This window comes from Ailuropoda melanoleuca, chromosome 1 (assembly GCF_002007445.2).
Source record: "Ailuropoda melanoleuca isolate Jingjing chromosome 1, ASM200744v2, whole genome shotgun sequence".
Lineage (NCBI taxonomy): Eukaryota > Metazoa > Chordata > Mammalia > Carnivora > Ursidae > Ailuropoda > Ailuropoda melanoleuca.
Genome location: NC_048218.1, coordinates 106,085,577 through 106,100,791, shown reverse-complemented (window position 1 = coordinate 106,100,791; position 15,215 = coordinate 106,085,577). Strand labels below are relative to the sequence as shown.

The following is a 15,215-nucleotide window of genomic DNA, read 5'->3' as shown; positions in this document are numbered from 1 at the left end:
ATATTCAAGATAAGTGAGAATCTGAACTAGAGAAATGGTGGTAAATATGGAAAAGAGAGGCTTATAGATATTGAAGAGATGCTGTGAAAGTGAAATTGGTCATATATACCTTAATGTACACATTATGTGTATGTATTAATATGCAGGAAATGGAAGCAAAGAATAAGCATAAGATTTCTGGTGTCAGCGATTTGATAACTTAAATGAGACAAGGAATACAGAAGGAGGTGTGGATGATAAAGGAGAAACATAAAAGAATGCATTCACTCTAAAACATGTTAAATGTAAAATAGTTATGAGATTTGCAAATACAAACAGTTGGCATCTGAAGGTCTGCTGGTATGTCAAAGCCTAAAATCATGGGAGATTGGGGCTGAAGATACAAATTTGAGATTCATCAGCTTATAGGTGGTAATTGAAACCATCTCAAGAAAACAGATAGATGTGAAAGAGCAGTGAGGTAGGCAGAAATTCTAAGATCTCTAATGATTCACTCCCTCGTATAATCCTCTCATGTTGAGTGCATCCAGGCCTATGCATATGATGAGATACCACTCTAGTGATTGTTATGTGGCAAGGTATTTTACAGATGTAATTAAGGTTCCAAGTCAGTTGATTTTAAAATAAGAAAATTTATCCTAGCAGAACATAACCTTAAAATCATGTGGCCTCTTCTTGGTGAAAGAAATTTATAAAGTTTGAGAAGGATTCAATAGAAAGGAAGTTCTTTGTTGCTGGCTTGCAATAGAAGGGACCACAGGACAAGGAATGTGGACAGCCCCTGGGATCTGGAAGTGACCCAAGCTGAAAGCCAGCAAGGAAATGGGGGACCTCTACCACAAACTGAATGAGCTTGGGTGCAGATTCCTCCCCAGAGCCTCCAAAAAAGAGCATGGTTCTACCAACGCCTTCATTTCAGCTTGTGAGAACCTAAGAGAGGACCTAGCTAGCTAACCCATGGCTGGACTCCTAACCTACAAAATGGTGAGATGATAAATGGGAGTTGTTATAAACTAAGTCTGTGGTCATTTATCAGGAAAGAGTAGAAAACTAATACAAGTAGCAAATACAGAGTCTCAAAGGATTAATAGAAAAGAATTCCATGAAGAAACCGAAAAAGAATAGTCAGAGCAGTATGATAAAGATTAGAGAATAAGTGAGTCTCAAGGAAAGTGCTCCCAACAGTTTAAATTGCAACAGAGAAGTACCGTATCTAAAATAATTGGGTTCAATAATGCATTGGTCACTAATAACTTGTCAGGGCACTTAGGGTAGAAGAAACCCAAACAACAGCAACTTGAGAGAAAAACAGAAAGCATAGGGGGAAAAATGAGTATAAACCTTTCTTTCATGAAGACTATTTGAAGAGAGAGAGAGAGAAAAAAAAATTGGAAAGAAAATAATCAACAAAAGACTTCTGGCTATGAGGGAAAGGCAAGAAAGGGGAAAGTTGAAGATATAGCAGAGAGGAGAAAAACTGATGAAGTGAGGTTTCCAAGGCAATGAGAGAAAATAATAGAATACAGATGGAGCAATTGACCCGCAAGCAGGATACCTAACCCTGAAATTTACAGAGCAGTGGTGAGGATGAAAATAGATATAACTAATTTTGAAAGGAAGAAATGGGCACTGGAGGAAATACCATGCTTGGGCCTGGCCAAGTGGAAGTACCACTCTGGATCTCTGCAGATCCCAAGCTTTGGCATAACTTCCACAAATGTTCCAAATCCCCCTCTAATACTTGGAATTGGCCAAGGACAGCAATGCCATCAGCAGGCAGGTCTGGACCAAGTTCCATACTATTCCTAGTCAACAGAAGTACTTTCCTCATAATTGTCTAAGTCCCCTGGGATGCCTGGGGATGGCAGTACCATCTGAGAAGATGTGGATCCTGAGCCCTATTTCTCCCCTTACAGAGAGAAATACACTCTCTGACTCTCTGCTCCTTGCATGAGATCCACCAAATGCCCTGAAGAGCTTTGGAACCCAAGCCTCTGGGATTGCCCTGGGCTCTGTCATTAGTCCCAGTTCCAGCAGGGTAGCAAGGAAAGCAGACTGCATTTGTTGGCTGGTATAATCTGTTTTGTTTTGGTTTTCATGGGACTGAGTGAAAATGGGCTGCCAGAATGACACTGACATGGTGATTCTTAGTGATACAACAGACACAGGACAAGTTCAGGACTCTGGGCTACTGATGAGGATGGTCGCCCATCCACACTTGAGCTCGAACCACAGACCCAATCATATTCTGCTTTGGTTGCAAATGTAACCAAAGGCTGTGGCATTGACATTAGTGATCCTTTATCTTATGTGCCTTCCGCTAACCGCGCTCAGAAGCAGTCGTCTTACCCTCTCCATAGGATCTGTGCCATGCTTCCAGCAGCCCTTGGGAGATGCCGCACCTATCTCCTCTAAAGGTTTTCATGACCACGGCTCATAATACCAAAGGGTACAGCTAATCAATGTTTCTCATTGACATGGTGACTGGACTTGTACTAGAAGAGGGATAGAGTGTCCCCGTGTGAAATGGACTTCTCTACTTGCTTTATCCAAGGGTCATTTCTTATCCTTCTTCCCTATGATGATATGTGGAAGACTCAAGTGTATCAAAATTGAAATTAATCACATATTTGGAATGCCATAAATATAACCTGAGAAATTCAAAAAAAGACATACTTGGAATATGTCTTATTCAATATTTATAAGATTCTGAATAGTAAACTTAATGTAATCAGAAAACTACAGTAAGATTTGGATTTGCAGTCATCATCAACAAAGCATAGTAACAACCTTGAAGAGAGTCATGGGGAAGCTAGTATTCATGGGTGACACTATGGATGATTTAGCATCATGAGTTATTAGTAACCAGAATTAAATAAATGATATCTGGGAACTGAGGAGTCAATGAGATAGCTATTGTTTTAATATAATTTTGTGAGTAATAACAGGACTGCTACCTTTTACTAAGGATGGGAGACGTGAAATTAATCAGAAATGGCTCATTTGATGATAAAGAACATGAAGCCGTACTTCCTGGACCTGAACAGGAAGAGATGGTACCAGATACTATGAAGAATCTTCTCATGCACTGACTGGACAGTAAGCAAATACACAGACGCCTCCCCTCTAACCACTATTCTAAATCTTCATCAATAATCACCAAATCTCACATGACTCCATTAATTTTTTTAACATACCTTTTTAAAAAATGAAATTGTTTCTACTAATACAGACCCTGCAAAAACTGACTTTCCCTGGGCCTTACATACTCAGGCATCCCTGAGAGAAAATAATTCACATTTGTTCACCTTAATTTTATCCATAAGATATGTTAAGGTTATCTGCCACAGGGTAACATTTTTGTAGAGGTTTGAGAAGACTTGTGAAAATTTAGCACAATTCTTACAGGTAATGAAAGACAGAGCTGTTTGGGGCCACGTAAAATGAGCCATGACCAGTTTTAGAGACTTGGATAACTATGGAGACCATGAATATGTATTAAGTAATCTATGTATTTGAAGAATTTTATTCTAGAAAATCTCAAAAGTTCCGATATAAGAGGCAGACAGTGAAATTAATTCTAGGCTGAGGACTTACAGAGTAGCAGAAAGATGAGGATTCAAGGGAATTAAGAAAGGTTCATGGGTTCCAGGATAAATTATGAAGTAAAGTAAGACAGAAGTGAAATAGTAGCTCTTGGAGACAAGGATCCAGAGTAGAACAAAACTGGTAGACTCCCATCTATCCAGGATGATGGGAGAGCAAAATATGGGTAAGAGCCAGGTGTCAACATCTAAGACTGAGACAAGAAATTGGGAGTTTAAGGATTTATAAACAGATGTCATAAACCTCAACGGGGAGGGGGAGCTGTTTTGCCACAAAAGTTGATGAATATGATGCCTCAGTTTCCTATTAATGCTATAATAAAAACCATAGAAATTAAGTGATTTAACCCAACAGCAACTTATCATCTTATAGTTGTTGAAGTCAGAAGTTTGGAATCAGTTTCACTGGGTTAAAATCAAGATGTTGGCAGGCCGGTAATCCTGTCCAAAACCTAGGGGAGAATCTGTTCCCTTGCATTTTTAGTTCATAGAGGTCACTTGCATTTCTTGCCTCATGTTCCCCTTCCTCCATCTTCAAGGCTAGAAGCATAGCATGGAGGGGGGCATCATTCAACCTCCCACAAAGGGTGTGTTGAGAGAATGAATACTTCTACCTAGAGTCCTCCAGAGCCATTTGTATTCACAAGGAGGGACAGGGTTTAGTCAGCGAAACAAAAATAAAACTTGTATTGAGTGAAAAAGATTTAGTAATTAGATCACTTTGCTTAGTGTGGAACAGAGGGTCTAGAAGCTAAAACTGAAAGGAAAGAGTGGTGAGAAGGTGGATTAAGCAAGAGTATGATGGGGTTGCAAATATGAGGGAGAACAAAAGATAGAAGAGTACTAATTAAATGGTGATTATGAGTGGCAGTAATGTGGAATCATCTAGGCTTACAGCTGAAACAGACCTCTGGTGTCAAAGTTAAGCCCCAACACAGTACATAGAGTGCCAGGAGATGCAGCATGCAGAGTCTGTGGGGGAAGCTCCCAGGTAAAGTGACTGGACTTTATACTATTTATTTACATCAGCAAAATAATCTGCAATGCTTTGGAAGGGATTACTGTGCTTTTTCTTTCATGTTTGCATTTCTTTCTCATTTATAAGCAAGGACATTCCATTTTATGAAGCTCTAGAAAATTGAAACATTGGAAGCTCCTGTTTTTTGAAAATGTATAACTTTAGAGTCAATTCTGGAACTCTGAAAACTTCCACTATAGTGGAAGAAAAGGTGTCTGTATCTTATAGATTGCGTGATATAGTTATTCCAAGGCCCAAGCTGAATAGAATGAGAAAGTCAATACCAATTATGTCAACCTTAAATTGTACATTTGCAAAAAATTCTAAAAAAAGAAAACCCCTTGGTATAAATATCCTAGAAAAATCCTTGGTATTCTGGTGCTGAACCAAATACCATCCATAATTTGCAAGCTATTTGAATAAAGTGTTAAAATCTTATTATTTTTATTTCCACATTCTCAAAATAGAATTTCTTCAGACAAATTGATTCTAGATATGACTACTGAAGGGCTGATATTGGTTATGACTGGGGACTTGAATAAAGACTCCATGTGACATCATTTTTTGTCAAGGGTAAGTTTTTCAATTATTTCTTTGATTTTCATCTAAAATAGTATGGGGCCATGATGTTATGTGAACCTTCTTAATATAACCTTGGTTTTAAGCTTTTCATCTCTTAGGCATTTAAATCTACTTTTTCTTTACTGCTGAAAAAGTTCAAGCAAAAAAGGAGAAAAATGAAAGAGAACCCCCTGCCTTAAATTCTAAGAGTACTTGGATGAACCATGTGATGGGGAGTTTATAGGATAGCTTCTTGCTCTTTTCTACAACCCTATGACCTAACTGTGAGAAGCACTTTCCATCCCCAGGGTCAATTTCAACTCATCTAATAGCAAAACGTGAATGAAGCAGCCAATAACTGAGTCTGACTGGCTGGTAATAGCAGCTGTAGCACTGCCAAATCATCAGCAATTTCTCCCTCAAAAACACAGAGGAGATAGATTTGTATTTTCTTTCTCATTACAACCAAGAAAACTAATACACACAATATAAATGTAAGGATTTTATCTTTTTCCTTATGACTTTTCCTCTGCAGACTTCTTTTTCTCCTTGTGTGTCTTATACCTCAATGTCAGAAACTTTCCACACAAAGCTTACAAAGCAATAAGTAAACTATAAATGTTAGATAAGTATATTTTTTCCAACTATACGAAGATCCATGAGATACTTCGCATAAACCTGTGGGATGATAGTTCAAACCTGGGGCCTAGGGAGAAAGTATCAGGTCAATAGGAGATTTTATTATTGCACAGAGAACAACAGAAATGAAAATGAGAGCTTTGTTTTGGAATGAGTTTTATCGCCTGATTGTAGACAAACTGGTTATCTTATGTTCTGACTGGCAGCAATATAAATTTTAATTAGTAAAGAAAGGGGAAACATATTAGCACATAAATGTCTATTTTTCTTATGTACACATTTTTTAGAATAGCATCTTTTGAACTATGGATCATTAAATTCATCTTGTGTGTCCCAACTAGTATTTTTAATGAAATAAAATAGAAATATCTAGAAAACATTGAATAGTAAAATTATGCTTGTTTCTGGACATTTTGTTTTAGTTGCAGTGAGTACACATATATGTGTACACTATTACACACATAAATTAAATATATTTCTTACGGCAGATTGCAGTCAGTGTTTAAATACGCACCTTCACCACACTGGGGTGCACGGGGATGATAATGACAAAGGCATCTTCGTACACAGAAGCCCTGAGGTAGATGGTGGGGAGGTGAGTGAGGCTCCTGAACTGACTGACACTGGATAAACAGGATCAATCTTGGCAAAATTCCTACCGAACTAGTGGAAGGAACACTGTAGGCAACACGTCAGAGAGGGCATTGGAAGATACTGTAATCGAAAAACATGGAAGCACCCTAACAAATTCCTATTTCCTCTTGCCAGTGTTTTCTCGATCTCAAGATTAACCCATAATGCAATCATTTACCTTATTAAAGAACACTGCATTTGGTCATCATTTAACAAAAGTGATATATTTCAATAAATGGTAAGTTTTCCTGTGATTGCTAGTAAATGTAATTTCAAGAATTCAGTTAAAAGGTATTTATTCATTTAAAAGCAGTTTCTGTCTTTCTTCAAATCTAAGAAAGTTTTTTTTTTAAGATTTTATTTGTTTATTCATTTCACAGAGAGAGAGAGGGCACAAGTAAGCAGAGCAGGGGGCAGATGGAAAGGGAGAAGCAGGCTCCCTGAAGAGCAGAGAGCCCGATGTGGGGCTTGATCCCAGGACCCTGGGATCATGACCTGAGCTGAAAGCAGCCACTTAACTGACTGAGCCACCCAGGCACCCCTTAATCTAAGAATAGTTTGTAAGAGAAGTGAGTTCCAAAATGTCATCTCTTCATTGTTAAGTTCCAGACCCCTTCAAATATAAGCCCAGATTCAGGCACAAATCTCAAAGTCTTTGTCCTAAGAGAAGAGCTAGAAAGATCTTTCCATATAATGAGGGGGGATAAAAATAAATCAGCAAATTAATGGGGGAGAAAGTGAGGCATTGACTCTGGCATACATGTATTTGGGCAATTTTTTACTACAAAATTAGTCTTCTCCAATGCTGTTTTCACACGCAAAACATCTTTAGAAAATTCTTATTTTGCGACTCCTTTTGAAATGTGTGCAACATGCATGAGTGAAGCATAAACCACAGCAGTAAGCTTAAGCATTATAAATTTGAACCTCAAGAAACAAAATCTCAAATAAGCAACCTAACTTTACACTCCAAGAAAATACAGAAAGAAGAACAAATGAAGCCCAAAGTTAGGATGTAAGTAGATTCTTAAGGAACAAAAAGCCAAGATTTTTGTTTTAAAGGATCTAAAAATTGCTCAGGTATAATAAGCTTAGTCATAATAGTAATAAAACTGAGTAAAAGTAATGTGCTAAATGTCTCACCTTGACTAATTAGTAGATTCAGAATAATTCTATACCGAGAGGTCTGATTCAATGTGTAATGAATATTTTAACAGTAGTACTATATGATAATTCCCAAGAAAATTACCAGTTGAGCTAGTGCTGAAAGAAAGTGGGAGCTGCAAAATCCTTTTTGCTTTAGTGAGGACCCATAGTTTCAAAACACCAAAAGAGATGAGTAACACAAGGCAAGTAGCTCCCGGAGAACCAAAAGAAAGGGGATATCAGGAGAAACATCTTAAAAAAAAAAAATTTTTTTTTAATTACATTTTCAAGTTGAACTTCATCTAAAATGTTTAAATTTCAGCTAAGGAAAAAAAAATAACAGGCGTTTCTCATCACATTTAAATCATACACATTCTCTCTCTCAATACTCTAAACAAAAATAAACTAAGAGTAACCTAAATTCGTAATTTTATCTCTTTGGAAATAAAGGGAGGAAAAGATGGTTAAGATGATTCATCTGTTCTTTCGAGGCTGAATTTAAGGGTAAAACACAGTAGAAATTACCACAACAATCTATGTACTTCCTAGAGAACCTAATGTTTCCCTTTCTCCCTGCTGCAGTCCCCACTGCCCCGATACCTCAGACCTCCTGGGAATGCAGAAGAGCATCATTACATGGGCAGACTGCCCTGAGGAGCCGTCACACTTAAGATATATCTGAGCCTACAGGTGGCCCTTCTTTGTACAATGTATACCGAACCTTTTTCTCTCCAGTACTTCATCTTCACTTTCTGGAGTGGGTTAGAGGGACCAGACATACAACAGCTGTCAATCAATCCACACCCTTATTTGATATCAAGTGTGTGAAAGATTCAGTACTTGGGGCTTAGAGGAAGGAAAAAACCTAATGATAATGTATACTTCCTGAGTTGTTACTGTGTACCAGGCTGTATGCATTCTTCACATGCATTCATTTATTCAATACTACCAGCAGCCCAATATACCAATCAAATTTATGCTAACATGATGTGAGAAACTGAGGTTCATCTAGGTAAATTTTACTTGGCAGAGCTAGTAATTGCTAAAGTCTTGATTTAGATTCAGACAGTACGATCATAGAGTCTATAGTCTTAACCATTACTTTGTATTATCTCATAGTAAAGAAGAGAAAGAAAAAGAAATACCTAATGGTGTGTAATTTTGAAATTATATTGGCACATAGAAATTAGAACAAAAGATGACCAAATATACAAAATAAAACCTAGAAAACACATCAAGAAATCCTAACCTAGTAGCTGAGAAGTTGCAAAGAATCAGTGCAATATCTTGTTTCCCCAACTTTGTCCTGGGATGAGGCTGTGGCCCATCTTAGATCTATGCAAACTACGGTAAGGAGAAAATGAACGTGAGTCTGTAGAAACAAAGAATCAAATCTACAGAGAAGTCAGATATTGGAATCAACCAAAAAAATAAGTTTAAAATATTTAAAGAGATAAGAGAAATAATTCTAAGCATGAATTAGGAACAAGAGACCATCAAATACGATGGGACAGATCTGGAAAAGGGCCAAATAGGACTTCTATAAATAAAAACATATTGAGATTACACTTGATTAATGGATTATAAAATGCATTCAGAAGAGTCAAGGTCCAAAATTCACTAAGATACTCCTCAAGTGGAATATTTGAGGGGGTTAGAAAATATCAAGACATATTAAAATTTTCTAGTATTCAAAATGTGTGTCATTGTTACGGACCTAAACAGACGAATGCAGTTAAATAGAAAGCAGAAACACATATAAATTTCTGTGTAATATCCTAATATGACAGTGCTGAATGGCATATCAGAGGGGAAAGAATGGTACTCAGTGAATGGTGAGGGGACAATTGATTACTTCATACTTTGTACAAAAATCCATTCTTGATGGATTTATGGTTTAAACAGGAAAGACAATGTTTTTAAACTTTAATAAAAATTGGAGAAAAAATTTATAACCTTGCAGGAGGGTGTGGTTGCTTAAACAAAACACCAACACTGAAATCACTTTTTTAAAAAAGTTTGATCAATTTTACTAAATAAAATTGGAATTTTGTCCATTAAAAGACATCATAATGTAAATGAAAAGACAAGCCAAAACTGGGAGAAGATATATGCAACCCACATAGACAACAAAGGATGCATATCCAGAACACACAAGGAATTGAAAAGCAGTAAAAACCCAATAGAAAAATGAGCAAAAGATACAAACAGGAATTTCACAAAAGTACAAAACTCAAATAGCTCTTGTCATTTTAAAAGACAATACCATTAGTACTTGAGGGAATGAATATCGAAATTACAAAATACCATTTCATATCATATCATATATTATCAAAAATACAAGTCTTATAGATGGTACCCAGACCTGTCGTGGTGATCATTTTGTCATGTATATAAACATTGAATCACTATGTTGCACATCTGAAACTAATCAAAACATATGTGAATTATTCTTCAATAAAAAAATAATTTGGAAAGTCTTACAATACCAAGTGTTGGTTAAGATGTATACCAATAGGAACATACATAAACATTGTTAAGACTGTAAATAAGTACAATCACTTTGAAAAAAAAAGACACTTGGCATTAGCTACTAAAGTTAGATATAAGCCTACTCCATAACCTACGCATTTTATTCCTAAATATACACCCCAGGGAAGCTTTCATCTATGGGTATAAGAAGACATGCAAAAGAATGTTAATAAGGATACTTTTATAACATAAAAATAGAAACCCTGGAAACATCCCAAACACCCACAGATAGGAGGATATATATGTTATATTCATTCCATAGAACACTGTCACTCAAAATGAATTAACTAGACCTACAAGCATCAACATGGATGATTCCCATAAACACAAACATGTATGACATAAACCAAGATGCCAGAAAATAAAATATAGTATGATATTACATATATGTGAATTTCATAAATATCCAAAACTAGTTATATTTTTACAAATCCATGCATGCATATTAAAACTACATGAAAACCAAGAGAATTACAAACACAAAGTCCAGGGTAGCATTTGGCAAGAATGCAGGGGTCTGTGATGGCAAAAGAAACACTGGGGACTTCAGAGTTCTTAACATGGGTAGTAACACCCTCTTCTGGGGCATTTCAGAAATTCATGATTAGGTATGCACTATTGACCTTACTGGACTTCCAACTATCTTGCTGAACTAAATCGTTACAAACATAAAGTGGTGGTATTTTAATATGTAATAATCCTAAAACATTTTTATAAGAAATTACTCTAGAAGTTCAGTAATGTAACAGATCTTACAGAGAGGGAAGTCTAAATGGAACAAAGACATTTTAAAAACTGTTTTACTTGCACATTCCACCCACTCAATATATTCTAGCATTTCCAGCTACATATGTAATTGAAAAGGGATTTAGCATATAGTATGCTTATGGCAGTATCCTCGACTGTAACAAATGGAGTAATTTTCACACTACAGTTTCAAATTCAGCTCAGAATATCACTTGAGAGACTATGGTTCTTATTTTCTCCACTTTGGCAGTCTGTTTTTGCTTTGGCCAGTTTTCTCGAGCTGTTTTTCCACCTCTTCTTTCCCTCGGTCTGTAATTACTTACAGAACTTTATTTATTTATTTGTTTGTTTGTTTATTTATTTAAAATATTTATTTAGCATGTCCATCCTTAACTCTGTTCCTATATGAAATGACTTTTGATCTCATGTATCCTATATCAAAACAAATTTATATTAAGCATGCAAGAATGTAACTGCTTCATACATGTGCTCAAACATTTACATTGAAGCACATTTTATTTTGCTTTCTCTTTCTCTTTTGTATTAAGTACTTCATTACGTTGATTTTAAAAAAATGTGCGACTTTCTGATGAATTGTATTGCCAGATAATGAAATATTTATTATTAAAACCTGTGTAGTGGGTAGACAGGTGGCCATTTCATTATGATTTATTATAGCTCTCATATATGTCATCATATCTCCATGAAATATTTCATAATGAGAAAATAACCCTCATCTTCAAACAGTGGGGGAGCAGTGTAATAAGTAGGTATGTGCTTGACACTGGGGTACAGTCAGCAAACTGCGGGGAGGCGGAGAGGGTTGCGGGGAGGCGGAGAGGGTTACGTGAGGGAGCCCAAGATACACATGTGAGACTAGGAACAAAATGTCCCGATGGACTAGCAACAAAAGCACACTTCTAAGAAGGCAAGGGCACCTCTTTCTCCTGGCAAACCTCCTCCCTACATCCAGGTACCTAAAAGGGGAGGAAGTGCAGTTTCAAAGAAGCCTTAAAGTCCTACCTTGGAAATAGTAAAAAGAGAGTAATATATCAGCCTCTTCCCACGACTGATTTCATTGTCGAAAATCAGCAGTTCGCACATCTGAAATCCGTCCCTGCCAAAATCCTCGCGCAGTTCACCAGAGCGTGACACGGATGGGTTGAACTGTGGGGAAACACCAGGAGCGGTGCCGGCAAAATCACGCATGCGCAGACCCTTCCCGTGAGGAGAAGCTGGAATTAGGTGTTAAGAGTATTTAAATGCAGGGAGGCAGCTTGACAGCCTCTGGGAGTGTTGAAAGCAAGTAGGGGACCCAGTTTTTGGAACTGAGGCTCAAAGCAAAAACATGTTACTACTGGAAATAGTTAAGACTTTACTCCCTAAGCAACCAAAATAAGGATCTTGGAGCACAGAGAAAATAACAAAAGTCAAATTTCCTGGAGCTGAGTCTAAAGTAAGGGCTTAACTACAATAAATATATCAGATTCCTAGCTGCATGATAGAACCTGAGCAAACAAGGCAGAAAATGATAATGACTACCAGAACTCAAAAACGTGATTTGCAACTGATGAAACAACGTGGATAATCTAATAGACATAACTGACTTGACATCTTTGCCTGACATTTTAAGTTATGTAATTTCTTTTTTCCAGATTCTGTTAGGTAGAGTGGTAAATGGAAGTGAAAATACAGCGAAGAAGTAAAATATTTTATTACAAAAGGATTCTTAGGACAGGAAAAATAATATATATATATATATATATTTTTTTTTTTGCTGTAGGTACTATTTCTGTTTGATGGTCACAGTACATTATCAGATTTAAAGAAAGGCATCCACTGCCAACATTGAAATCATTTGTGTAGCTTGATTTATCACTAATGAATATCTGATTTTTCTTTAATATTGAGAAATATTTTATTTGAGAGAAGGGGGCTTCTTAAATATTTTTAAATACCACAGAAAGGTTATTTATTTTTTACAACCTATTATAAAAATAACACATCTCATGTTATAAATATAGATTCAGTTCCACTTTCAAATGAAAAGATTGTCTCCTATCAGGAACACTTCCCAAATGTTCAGAATCTGCTTTGACAGTTTGGCTTTGCATATCAGAAGAATAGAACTGCAAGCAGCTTTGAGATCTGAGGACTAAAATTAGGGACTTTTCTCCAAATTAGTGTCTCGTAAAATTTGCCAAATGTTAGACACAAACTCTCTGCAAGATGCATTCAGTCTTGAGAAACTTCTGAATATTCAAGCAGTTTTTCTTGGGAGATAAGAAAGATACGGGATTAGTTGGTTGAAGAAGACAGTTTTTCTCTATTCAGCTAATTGCACACAAAATTTTACATGAAGCAAATTTGGAATCTTCTGTTATCAGTTTGACCCATACTACATTGTATGAACCACTGTTGGGTTTGCCCAATGCTAAATTTCTTGCCAAGTTCCAATGAAAATATATAAGATCAAGGATCTTCCTGACTGTTAATGAAATTATGTAAGAGCATGCAGTATTTACTATCTAGATTCTTCTGTATTTCTAATCAAGATCTGCATATAAGGCAGAGTGCACTAAATGTGAAGGAGACCCATGGTATTAAATTTATTGCCTATTCAGCGCATTTGAGTGACGATCAGTCATGTGATCAGTCCCAACCAACTAAATCTTTCTCCTTTCACCCCAGCTTTATTGAAATATTATTATTGACATGTAACATATGTAAATTTAGGTATATAATATGATAATTTGATACATATCTATATTACAAAGTAAGTACCACAATAAGGTTATTTAATACCTCCATCCCATCACAAGATTACCATTTTTTTTGTGTGGTGCCAACTTTTAAAATCTACTCTCCCAACAAGTTTCAAGTATATAACATTTGAAGTATTATATATACAAATATATAATATACACACATATATAATACAAGTATATAATACAATACAGTTTATTATACTCCCCACCTTGTATATTAGATTACCAAAACTTACTCATCTTATATCTGGGAGTTTGTACCCTTTGACCAACATTTCTCTGTTTCCCTCACCCCCAGTCCCTGGCAACCACCATTCTACTCTCTATTTCCAGCAGTTCAGCTTTTTCAGATTCCACATATAAATGAAAACAGAAGTATTTGTCTTTCTCTGACTTATTTCACTTAGCATTATGCCCTCAAGTTCCACCCATGTTGTCTCAAAAGACAGGATCTCCTTTTTTATGGCTGAATAATATTCCATCACCTATAGGTACCACATTTTCTTTATCTATTCATCTGTTGATGGACACTTAGGCTGTTTCCATGTCTCGGCTATTGTGAATAGTCCTGCAATGAACACGGGGGGTGCCGTTATCTCTTCAAGATAGTGTTCTGATTTCCTTCAAACATATACCAAGAACTGAAATTGCCAGATCATGTGGTTTTTCTAATTTTAATTTTTTGAGGAAACTCCATACTGTTTTCCATAGTGGCTGTACAAATTTACATTTCCACCAACAGTGCGAAGAGTTCTCTTTTCTCCACAGCCTTGTCAAGACTTGTTGCTTATCTTTTTGATAATTTGATAATATTCTAACAGTTGTGAGATGATAGGTCATTGTGATTTCAATTTGCATTTCTCTGATGATTAGTGATGTTGAGGATCTTTTCATGTGTTAGTTGGCCATATATTATGTCTTCTTTGGAAAAATGTCTATTCTGGTCCTTTGCCCATTTTTTAATCAGATTGAGTTATTTGGGTTTTTGTTTTTGCTTTTGGTTTTTTGGTTTGTTTTTTTGCTATTGAGTTCTATGAATTCCTTATGTATTTTGGATATTAACTTCTTATCAGATAGATGGTTTGCAAATATTATTTTTGTCTTCATCAATTTCTTTCCTCCATGTCTGTGACTTTTAGGGTACAGATCTTTTACCTCCTGGGTTAAATTTATGCCTAAGTGTGTTACTTTTTAAATGCTATTATACATGAGAATGTTTTCTTTGTTTCTTTTTTCAGATAGTTCCTTGTTAGTGTACAGAAATGCAATGATTTGGGGATGTTAATTTTGTACCCTACAACTTTACTGTATTTGTTGATTAGTTCCAATAGTTTTTTCATGCAATATTTAGGTTCTTTCTATATAAGATTATATCATTTGCAAATACAGTTTTACTTCTTCCTTTCCGATTTGGATGCTTTTTTTCTTTTTCTTCCCTGACTGCTCTGGCTAGGACTTCCAGTAGTATTCAATAGGAGTGCTGAGAGTAGGCACCCTTGTCTTGTTTCTGATCTTAGTGAAAAAGCTTTCAAACTTTGACTCTCGAGTATGATGTTTGTTATGGGT

General features: G+C 36.1%; 1 long non-coding RNA gene across 1 annotated transcript in view; it reads right to left on the bottom strand.

The window, feature by feature from the left end:
- Positions 1-12,034, bottom strand: part of LOC105234454 — a 29,642-nt gene extending 17,608 nt beyond the window's left edge. The window contains exon 1 of the long non-coding RNA XR_853001.3: positions 11,905-12,034. This is a non-coding gene — a long non-coding RNA (uncharacterized LOC105234454). The remainder of the gene's footprint in view (positions 1-11,904) is intronic.
- Positions 12,035-15,215: the final 3,181 nt, after the last annotated feature.